Genomic DNA, 11,321 nt, shown 5'->3' with positions numbered 1-11,321 from the left:
GACTTGTGCCAACTTCCGGGTTCAAAGACACAAGCTCTGGGGACTGGATGTGGCTTTAAGAGGGGGCTCTATTGACAGCCCTTGGGGCTGGCTGGGTGCTAGTCCTCATTCAGACCCTGGGCCTAGCTCTGACCTCCTGCCACCAGCCTCACTGGCCTAGGACCCTGCTGCTTATGCTGTGGTCCCTGAACCTTGTTCTCCAGGCTCTAGGCTGAGGTTCTGACCTCAGGCTCTGCCGGCTTCCCTGGACTTCTCTCCTCTTCTCTGTAGGCCTGGGGCACCTGTTTGTCCTTGCGGCTCTAGGGGACATCCTGGACCGGCTTCCGTCTGGCCCACATGGCCTCGGGGACTGTCTTCTCAAAATCCACACTGCCACAAACCCTCCGTCTGGGACCATCTCAGCAATGCTTGAGTTAGGGAGAGTAGCATGATCCCATTCTGGCCAAGGAGTTTGCTAGAGGGCTTCTGGCAAAGCTTTTCTTGCTCCTAAAAAGAGACTCTAGAAGAGATGCCTGTTTCTTCCTCTGGATAGCATGTGTCTGGATGTGAAGGCTGGACCTACTCTGGCCAACGCACCGCCCACCTGTGGGGGATGCTACTCCAGAAGGAAGGCAGGGCAATGAGATGGGGCATAGAAGGGGCCGGAGGACCCCTCTCACCTGCAGCCAACCCTACCCAGGCACTCTTCACAGATCACCTGTGCCCTTGCTGCCCAATCCAGTCTGAGCTGGATTTGTTGCTGCTTGCAGGGGAAAGCATCCCACGAATGCCTCTCTCCCCAGCTCCCCCGAAGCATCCTGGTGTCCCCCGAGTATTACAGGATGGCCCTCCTGAGGGCCCCTTGGCTCGTCAGTTCTCCACGTTCCCAGCTAAGAAAATGTGGGAGTTGGATTACAGTCCTGGTTCCCAACCTTTCATGCATGGGGACTATGTTTTTTTTTTTTTAAGCGAGACAACATTCACATATTACAAAATTCATCATTTTAACCATTCTGAAGTACAATTCAGTGGTTCTTTTGATACACTATGTCATGCCATTACTCCTTCCTAATTTCAGAACACCTTCACCATCCTCACAAGAAAGCCCATACCCATTAGGCAGTCACTTCTTCTTGCCCCCTCCGCTCCCCAGCCCCTGGCCACCAGGAACCTGCTTCTGTCTCTTGGGATTTGCTTATTCTGGACATTTCATATAAATGGATGGAATCACAGAATCTGTGGCCTTTTGTGTCTGGCTTCTTTCACTTAGCATCATGCTTTCAAGGTTCACCCAATGTTGTAACATGTGTCAGCACTTTGTTCTTCTTTATGGCTGAATAATATTCCACAGTATGGATATGCCATGTTTTCTTTATCCATTCATCATTTGGTGGACATCTGGGTTGTTTCTACTTTTTGACTATTGTAAATAATGATGTGATGAAGCTTTATGTATAAGTTTTTGTTTGAACACCTGTTTTCAATTCTCCTGGGGTATATATACCCAGCGGGAGAACTGCTGGGTCATATGGTACAGCCATGTTTAACCTTCTGAGGAGCCACCATAGCAGTGAGGTCTCTATGTTTTGTTTGTTCTTTAAAAAAATATTTTTATTGTGGTAAAAAACATACATCATAAAATTTACCATCTTAGCCATTCTCAGGTAGGTAGTTCCATAGTGTTCAGTATATCTACACTGCTATGAAACAGATCTCCAAAACCTTTTCATCTTCCAGAACTGAAACTCTACGCCCATCGAACAACTCCCTTTTTCCTCCTTCCCTCTGCCCCTGAAGCCTGTTGTCTTTACTATCTCTATGAATCTGACTGCTTTGGACACCTTGTGTAAGTGGAATCACACAGTTTTGTCTACGAATCTTTGTTTTTGTGACTGGCTTATTTCACTTAGCATTATGTCATCAAAGTTAATCCGTGTTGTAGTATGTGACAGGACTTTTGTCCTTTTTAAAGATTGCATAGTATTCCACTGAATGGATTTTGTTTATCCATTCATCTGTCGATGGACATTTGGGCTGCCTTCACTCGTTGGGTATTGGGAATAGTGCTGTTGTGAACCTGGGTGTGCAAATATCTCGAGACCCTGCTTTTAATTCTTTTGGAGATATACCCAGAAGTTGGCAGGGGCTTCTTTTTAACGTAAAAAACTTTGGGGGTCTCTATCCTATAGATGTTTTGCTTTTGGTATCTAGACCCTTATAGATCTTTAGTAAAATCTGACATCTTCCCTAGATTAGGTGACCTATCAGGTCATGTCCAGCTCTAACTCTGATGATTTTCTGAGAATTTCCTGATTAGAACACCATCCCCATGACTCCAGTCCACATTCATTTTACGTTAATCCCTGCAGCCCTGCCTTAGAGCTTGTACACATCTAAAAACCAAAGTAAATATCCTGCCCGGAGGGAGCTAAGGGTCCAACAAAAGACGTCCACAAGAATAAAGAATTTTCTTCCTCCACACTGACCTTACCTCATCGATCTCTTTCTCTAGCTAGGAAATAAGAAGTAATCAGGTTAATAAAGTTGATGAACTATTTTGCCTTTAAAGAATCAAAGTCTAAGCTGTTTATTACTGACTCACCAAAGTATTTTCTGAATGCTAGAAATCTGAGACAGTTGAAGTCAACAGAGTTTATTTAAATAGAAGGTTTAAAAATTTTAGGCATAATAATCATAATAAACTCAATAAAGGGCTCTTGTTTCCACGTAGTTATTCTTATATGTAGCCTTATTCTATGAAGTTATTATTACATATTTCTATAAAATGCAAGCACTGGAGAGTTGATTTAAATTCCGTTCATATGTTTATGTAATAAGAAAACACTCCTGATAAATACTGCAACCCTTTGAGTAACACCATAAAAACAAAAGAGTCATCCGTTCCAAGAGGCTGATCCAGTGCAGAAGCACAGAGCAGTGTCTGGGGGGAAAAACCGATGGCTCCATTTCCTTGCTTCCCTCCTTCCATCTGACAAAAAAGAGCTCTCCCAGCGTGGAGGGGGGCATGACCGTCTTGTAAGGAGGCTGGACGCCTGTGCAGGGGGAGGGGGCAGGAACAGGGCGCTCAGAAGCTAATCCATCACACCTGGTTTCTGCATCCGCTAGAGAACCAGACGCCGTGTAAGCATCGCCTACAAGCCGATCACCAGCAGCACTAGGCGCTGGAGGAAAGCTGGGCCTTCAGCACTTTCCTTCTCATCCCCAAACTGAAGGAGTCCAGCCAAGCTCCCGTGACATATGGATGCCCATATGCTCCCTCCCTTGGCAGAGCAGGGAGCCTTTGATTCACTACCTGCCAGACTCAAGCGTTCCGCTGGTGCCCATCTACATGAAAAGAGGACTCAGAGACCCAGTTCCTGGCGATGCTAATGCCCGTGAGTTCTAGGACACAAAGTGTCTGGGTCACACACATCGCGCTCTGCATTCATCGGGCGATTCTGGGAAAAACTTCTTAATGTACATAGCTGCCTTCCGATCGATCGCCCTAACATACACAAAGCTGCAGACTTGGGAGGAAATGTTTCATTTATGCCACACGTAACAGGGAAACTGGTACGGGGGCCACCCCTAACCCATCAGTGACAAAGGCCGTCCTTTGTGCTTGACACAGGGCCTCAGTGTTGTCAGGAAAATGAGATAAGCATGCACATCTATTCTATTTATGTTTATTTTTTGTCTGAAAAAAAAAACCCAAACAAAATGAATTAAGCTTTAGCACTATTTACTACTATGTGGCTCTTCTGCTTGTCTGTCTCGGGGCCTCACGGTCCTCCGGGCTCCGGAGGAAGGAGCCGGGGCACCTCCCACGTGCCCTGTGCCTCTTCAGCTGCTTCTAACGTCTTCCAGTATACGGGACACTGGTTAACAGGGTAACGAATTCAATTCTCTCGTTTCAGCCTCGATACATCCACGCACCCAGAACGGTGCTCAGATGTATTAGGAATGAATTTAACCTAACTTTTACAAAACGGACTTAACGTGATAGCTTAAAAAGATCCTCACAAAAGAACTCCAGGGGCAGAACTCCTACCCACACAAGCCCAGGTGATGAGTAATAACAGAGAAGGGCTCACCCTTCACCTAGTGTAAGTGCCTCATGAACCACGTTAGAGACACCAACGATCTAATCAGATGTGACAAGATGTGGCCCTCCCCCACAAACTCTGAAATCCCCAAGAAGGCCATTAGAAATTTAGATTTACATCCTGAATCACTAATGAGAAAGCTCACCTCAAGGGTATTTGGACCTTGAGATATTAGCTAATGTTAATACAAAGTCACAATGATTAGCAAGACATTGAACATATTGCTTATTTATCTAATACACGAATATTCATTTTGGATCCAGTCTATAATTTATATAACAGTAGCATAGTACCCATGTATAAATTTAAAAATGAATATACATATACTGGGGGTGCAGGCCCAAAACAATTTTTAAATTGATGGGTTGTGTGACCAACGTTTGGGGCCCACATCCCTGGTACAGAGCGTCGGCTCTGCTGGGTAGGCATACTGCTGCAGTGCTCAACCCAGGCAATGGTGCATGCCGGCACGGAGAAAAGGGACATGTCATCGTCATGCTTAATAAATTATTATGCTGCCGCTACTGTTGGTATGTCCGTGAAGCTGGGCACTGTCAATTGATGCCTAGTGGCATGAGGTGCTGTTGCTTACTATGGGATGAACTGTGTCCCTCTAAAATTTCTAAGTTAAAGTCCTGACTCTCAGTACCCCAGACTGTGACCTTATTTGGAAATGGGGTTATTGCAGGTGTGATTAGTTAAAATGAGTAGGATGGGTCCCTAATCCAATAGGACTGGTGTCCTCACAAAAGGGGGGGACGCTGGGGGGTTGCCACATGAAGATCACAGTCACGCTGCCACCAGCTAAGGAACTACCAGGCGCTGGCAGAGAGGCCTGGAACCGATCCGTCCCTACTGCTTCTGAGGGGGCACGGCCCTGCTGACGCCCTCCTCTCGAGCGTCTGGCCTCTAGAACTGTGAGTGTTTCTGTTTGTGGTACTTCGTTCAGGGAGCCTTAGGACATGAGCACACTGCTTCTTGCAGGAGGCAGCCAGCCCACAGGCGTTCTGCCTGCTCTAACCCGGGGGACGTGAGCGTGGGCCCTTCCGAGCCTCCATGGAGGGAGGGTGGGAAGAGGGCAGACATCAGGACAGGCTGCAATCTCTGTGAATGCAGGGATGTGGGGACCGGCCCCTGCTCCGCCAGCTTTCTGCTGCCCACGCCGCCACTGGCAGAACGACCGCTCTCATCCCTCCCTTGCTGGTGTGCAAACGTGAGCCCTTCATCAATGCCCCATGCTGCCCACAGGCTGAGAACACTGATCTACGAGTCTCACGTGGGCAAACCTGACAGACAGAGGTGGCCGACAGCGCCTAGAGTGTCCCCCATTTCCCTTACCAAGGCAGTCAGGGCCCTTCCCCGCTGTTCCCGCCACCATGACATCGTGCCTCTCAGGCTTTCTATTCTAGGCTTTCACGGTGCCTTCAGAACTGGCTGTCCCTGGCGGAGGCATTTATCTGTAAGCAGGTAACAACCACTTAGCCCCTTCCCAAGGACATTCCTTGTCATTTGATGCCCCACCACATCAACACTTGGCCTTGGGTCCAGGGCAGGGGTCCGTGGCCCACTGCACACCAGCATCTGGGTCATGGGCCCCGGGTCATGGGCACCGGGACCAGAACAGGTGTTGGTAGCTGGTGGGCACTCAGCACCCCTAGCCCACCGGCATCTCCACACATCTCAGGTAAAGGGACACATCCCTTGTAAAAGGCAGCGGGCAACTAGCCTGGATAGAAAGGATGATCTTGGAAAGTAAGGATGATGTTGAAATTGGTTCATCACATGGTTTAACTAAAGTTCAAGCATAGACATAATGGCTTACGGAAAAATAAAAGGTATACAGGTTGTACCATCTCCTAACTCCAGAGTTTTACATTTTTATTTTTGTTTTTGTTTTTTTTGAAGATTTTCTTTATTTATTTGACAGAGAGAGTACAAGCAGGGGGAGCAGGAGAGGGAGAATCAGGCTCCCTGCTGAGCAGGGAGCCCAGCGTGGGGCTCGATCCCAGGACCGCGGGATCACGATCTGAGCCGAAGGCAGACTCCCAACTGACTGAGCCACCCAGGCACCTCTTAAACTTTTATTTCTTAAGAGTTCACTTCAAGTGAAAGAACCATTAAACATGGCCACAGGTTGTCATTTGGCGTCTGCTGGGACTGAGTTGCTTTCCCCCAAAAGGATAAGTAAAATCCTAACCCCCAGTACTTCAGAATTGACCTTTCCAGGAAATAGGGTTTTTCTAGAAGTAATTGAGTTAAAATGAAGTCAGTAGGGTAAGCCCTAATCCAATGACTGATATCCCTACAAATCGGGGCATCTTGGGCACAGAGACAGACATACACAGAGAAGATGATGTCAACAGACACAGGGACAGCACCATGGAGACACACTGAGGTGAGACATCTACGAGCCAAGGATCACCAGCAAACCACCAGAAGCCAGGAGGGAGCGTGGAATGGGTCCTCCCTCACAGCCTCAGGGGGAACCAACCTTGGTGACACCTTGGTCTTGGACTTTTAGCCTCCAGAACGGTGAGGTACTCCATTTGAGTTATTTTAGCCACCCAGTTTGTGATATTTGTCACGGTGGCCCTGTAATAATACAGCAGTAGCTGTTTCAGGCAAGGGTTATCGGCCAATGCTGAAAGTAGCAGGTGGAATCCTGAGGAGGAGCAGGTGCACGCAGCAGGTCTGTGGTGGTCCACAGACACGTGCAGAGCACGAGAAATTGGTTACTGATGTGCAGGTTCCCATAGGAGGTCAAACAAGATGGCGTTCTGCTTTCTTATTTCAGCTTTTATACTGCAACAAGAGTCCTTTCATGGTCTCCACCGTAAAGATACTCCCTGTTTAATTAATAAAGATACTGGGGGAGAAACTTGGAGACCATGCAAATACCTGTTTCTCCTAGGCTTTCACCCACTCTTCACAGCATCCATCAGTGGATCTTGTCTGCAACAGTTACTGAGCTGTTTGCCTGTTGGTGATATTCTATGATATTCTATTTCTCTCTCTCTTTTTTAAAGATTTTATTTGAGAGAGAGAGAGAGAGAACGAGTGGGGGGGGAGGGCAGAGGGAGAGGGAGAAGCAGACTCCCCGCTGAGCAGGGAGCCTGAGGCAGGGCTCGATCCCAGGACCCCGAGATCATGACCTGAGCTGAAGGCAGACGCTTAACCGACGGAGCCACCCAGGTGCCCCTATTAATTAAAATTCTTCTGCAAAGAGCTGTCCCTTCTCCTCATTCATATATTCAATTACTTATATCAGGATGCACTCACGAATGTTTATTTTACTCTATGGGTTATAATCCAATACTATCAATTGCTCCAGCTTTGGCCATTAGGAGCTCCTTTGGGTTGGCTTCTGTGTTGTTCTGACAAGCCCCATCCTTTATAGCACACTTCCTCACGTTCAGCACTACAAGGTGTTCCGGGCTCATCTAGGACTTTCCTGCCCCAGCCCTGGAATTTGCCGCTTCTGCAAGGAACCCTGGTTCCCTTGATGCGGGGGGGGGGGGGGGGGGAGGGGGGAGGGAAGTGTTTAGAAACAAAGATCTGGGCTCTAGGGATGCTCACGGTTACATGGGTGTCAGTCCTCATGGCTTTAGGCTCTCTCAGTGAACACAGCAAGGGAGTACAGGTATGCGCGCCAGCCCCCCCATCTACCTTTATTTCTGCACCTATGTACGCGTCTGCAGGTATCTACTATCCATCTATCCGCCATTTAAAACTGAGTTCAAACAAATACCTCTGATTCTGATTCAACACCACAAAGCTCATTTCAGTCTTCCTCCTTTCTAGCTGCAAACTTTCTTTGACAGCAAGAAACTCGGCTCTCATTATCCACCACCCATTTATATATTTGTTCAACCCTACGATACACACAATGCAATTTCAGAATCGCTAACCCAAACCCCTGTAAGAAACACATCTGCTAATTGGACTACAGCATTTTTGGACAGTTTTTGTCTTTAGTCTTAAGAGTATCTGGTCAACATACTGTTTTCCAAAATTATTTCGGTAAGTTGTTTTCTCCCCCAGTCCTTGCAATGGGTTATAGTCATCACTTGTATTACAATTAAGTTCATTCGTTACTGTTTGGAATCCATTTTGGGTCTCTCCCACATGCTGGATAATTTGAATTGTCTGTTTACTTTTTGGGTATGTGAGGTCCTTTTTTTTTTTTTTTTAAGATTTTATTTATTTGACAGAGAGAGTGAGCTAGAGAGAGAGAGCACAGCCAGGGGAGGGGAGGAGGGAGAGGAAGGAGCAGACTCTCCGCTGAGCAGGGAGCCCGATGTGGGGCTCCACACCAGGACCCTGGGATCATGACCTGAGCTGAAGGCAGACGCTTAACCGACTGAGCCACCCACGTGCCCCGGTAGGTGAGGTTCTAAGTCAGAGCTGAAAAGAGAGCCACGCTCAAGAAAGGCTGTGCACTCGGCATCCCTGTCACCCCATCCCGATCTCCCCCTTCTTTCCACTGCTTTCCCACCAGCCCCAGTGCACACCATCTAGCAGCCACTCAGGAAAGTACTGGCTAATAATAACGAAGCCTATTCCTCTCCTTGGAGATGAAGAGCCACGGGTAACTAGCGCTCAGCTTGAAAGGAATTCTTGGGTAACACTTTCAAATTTCTTGTACTTTCTTTTCTTCCTCCTTTTTGAAATGTAGCATCTCAAAACAACTTGGCAGCCTAGGAAATTATTTGTAAATATCTGGAAAATTAAGTAGCAATAATATTTGCAGGAAAAAATCTGAGTAAAAGTTGTTTTTTTTTTTTGTCTCATAATAATGCTCTAGTTGCTCATTTTCTCTGTAATCAGGATTTGATTTTAGACTAATGAGGAAGGAAGCCACTAGAGATGAGTCAATAAACATAAAGCCAGTTATAAAAATCTGGGAAAGAAAGCAAAGAGTTTTGCAAATGCGGACCTAAGGAGGAAATTGGCATCTGAGACTCTACACTTATTTTCATATCCAGAGGACACTTGGATCAAAACATGAAAAATAATAAAACTTTAGGATTAGGGTAATGTGGATGGTGAAGTCACATGCCATGACATTTCCAAGAGGGTAATGAAATATTTGGCAAATTCTGCAAATAAACAGGCCTTTTTATAGGTCCAGTCCTCCAAAACCTTGTAAAATGATAATCATACCACCTACTGAGAGCAAAGCTGCACAGGTAGACTCACAGGCTTGAGGAATATGGAAAAGGTTATGGGTGATCCAGAATCAACAAGTTTATTTGATAAATATTTAATTTTATTGATAAATATTTGATCTGGATTTACATTCTACAGCTGTCAATATATTCTCTGTATTTTGTGTCACGTCAGGGGATTCTATAGCTTGTTAGGGGCATGAGTCTCCAAGTCAAGACAGAATCGGGGCTGAATCCTGGCCTGGCCACTAACTGGCTACATATCATTGGGCCAGATAACCTCCCTAAGCTTCGGTTTCTTCATCTCTATAATGGGCACAGTGATACCAACCTGTAGGTGGCATGAACTTTGAACCCAATGTGAAAAACTTAGTAAGTGCCCGGTACAAACCAAGTGTTCCCTTGGTAAGTGCAGCCTCGGGGTTAACAGTGAGGACTCCGGGCTCCACTGGAATCTGGCTCTGCCACTCATTTGCTGTGTGACCTTGGAAAGTCACTGAACCTTTCTGAGTTAGCTGTTGAAGAGGCAGTAGTAATCTGGAATGGGGATAATAATCAATAACCAACTCTGAAATAGCGATGACAACAAATGGAGTAGGTACCAGGATCCAGTGAATTAATATGGACAGAGCACAGAGAACGGGGCCAGATGTACCGCACTCTAGAATACTGTCAAGGACAGTTAGCTAGGATAATTCAGTCAGCCTACCGGACAGATGAGGAGGGCATCCTGGTGGGAGCCATCTCTTACACAGAGTACCAGGCCTGGTGCTGAGGTCTGGAAGGAGACGTGCTGGCAATGTTTGTCGACAGCTTCGGAGTCCTCAGGGGCTTACTTACCCCATCTGTCAATGGCATGTCAAGTGGTCTAACGCACACCGGTCAAGAGCTAAGCTGAAGTCAAGAACACAGGAGCTGACACACTCATAAGGAACACATTACAGCAATTTGGCTGCAGGGGAAAAAAACTTGCATAACCCTTGCTCATTGCTCATGGGTTATGCAAACCCTACTCTGCAGTCAGCCTGCTTCAAAATTCTTGGTTCCACAGAGAACAAATCTTTGAGGTGAGTAAGATGCTGAAATCTAGAGTGCTGGGGTGCTTGCTCCTTTGTCTTGCAATCATTCATCCTCTGGCATATTTATTCAAATTGCACGTCTTTGATAAAGGTTGTATTTCACCTCATGAAAAGAAATCAATAGAAAGAAAACGAGTGGGCTGTTGTGTCTTTATTTCTAAACATGCTAATAAATTATCTACTCTCACTGTATTGACACTGTGTTTCACAGGGAAACAGCTCTTTGTACCTTACTCTACTTAAAGTCACACAAAAGAGCGTGTTCTGTTAACTCCCCAGGCAAGGCTTTCTCTCTCACCTTCTTTCTCCCGACGGAACAACGGGATCCATAGACAGGACCTCCCAGGTTCTCTAGTAGAGGGAATGACACAGGCCCACACCCTCTTATACTTGATACTGAGTTCAAGAATTTTCTAAAAACGGAAAGTTTCCTCATAGCCTGTACGGAGGCAAAAGTCAACCTGAACTGACCCACGCCTGTAAATGTAAAGAACTTACCTCCCTTGGCGTGAACATCATACACGGATTTGGATATGATGCCCGAGGCCCCGCCACGGGCACTGTATGGAATGTGTGCTGCTTTATTCTCATAAACCGCCCCCAAAATGTCTCAGTTCTGAAACAAACTGGGCCCCAAGATACAGGACTGTGGACCTCTAGGAGAGTTACAGATGCTGTTCTGTTCCAAACACAGCTGTGTGAAAACAGCCAGTGAGAAAAGTAATTCTAGAATTTTCTCTCAACTGCCGCCTTCTTTTATTTTATTTTGTTTTTTTTTAAAGATTTTATTTATTTATTTGAGAGAGAGAGAGAGTGAGAGAGAGAGAGCAAGCCCAAGAGGGTTTAGGGTCAGAGGGAGAAGCAGACTCCCTGCCGAGCAGGGAGCCCGATGCGGGACTCGATCCCGGGACTCCAGGATCATGACCCGAGCCGAAGGCAGTCGCTTAACCAACTGAGCCACCCAGGCGCCCCTGCCGTGCGTTTTTTCA

At 46.6% G+C, this 11,321-nt stretch overlaps 1 protein-coding gene across 1 annotated transcript in view; it reads right to left on the bottom strand.

Annotated features, from left to right (window-relative positions):
* The window catches only part of DAP (death associated protein), a 67,218-nt gene that overhangs the window by 42,724 nt on the left and 13,173 nt on the right, over window positions 1–11,321 (bottom strand). The window lies entirely within an intron of this gene.

Source organism: Callorhinus ursinus, unplaced genomic scaffold (genome assembly GCF_003265705.2).
Source record: "Callorhinus ursinus isolate GAN/ISIS: 27379988/994484 unplaced genomic scaffold, GSC_fseal_2.0 scaffold3, whole genome shotgun sequence".
NCBI lineage: Eukaryota > Metazoa > Chordata > Mammalia > Carnivora > Otariidae > Callorhinus > Callorhinus ursinus.
This window is presented reverse-complemented; position numbering and strand designations above follow the sequence as displayed.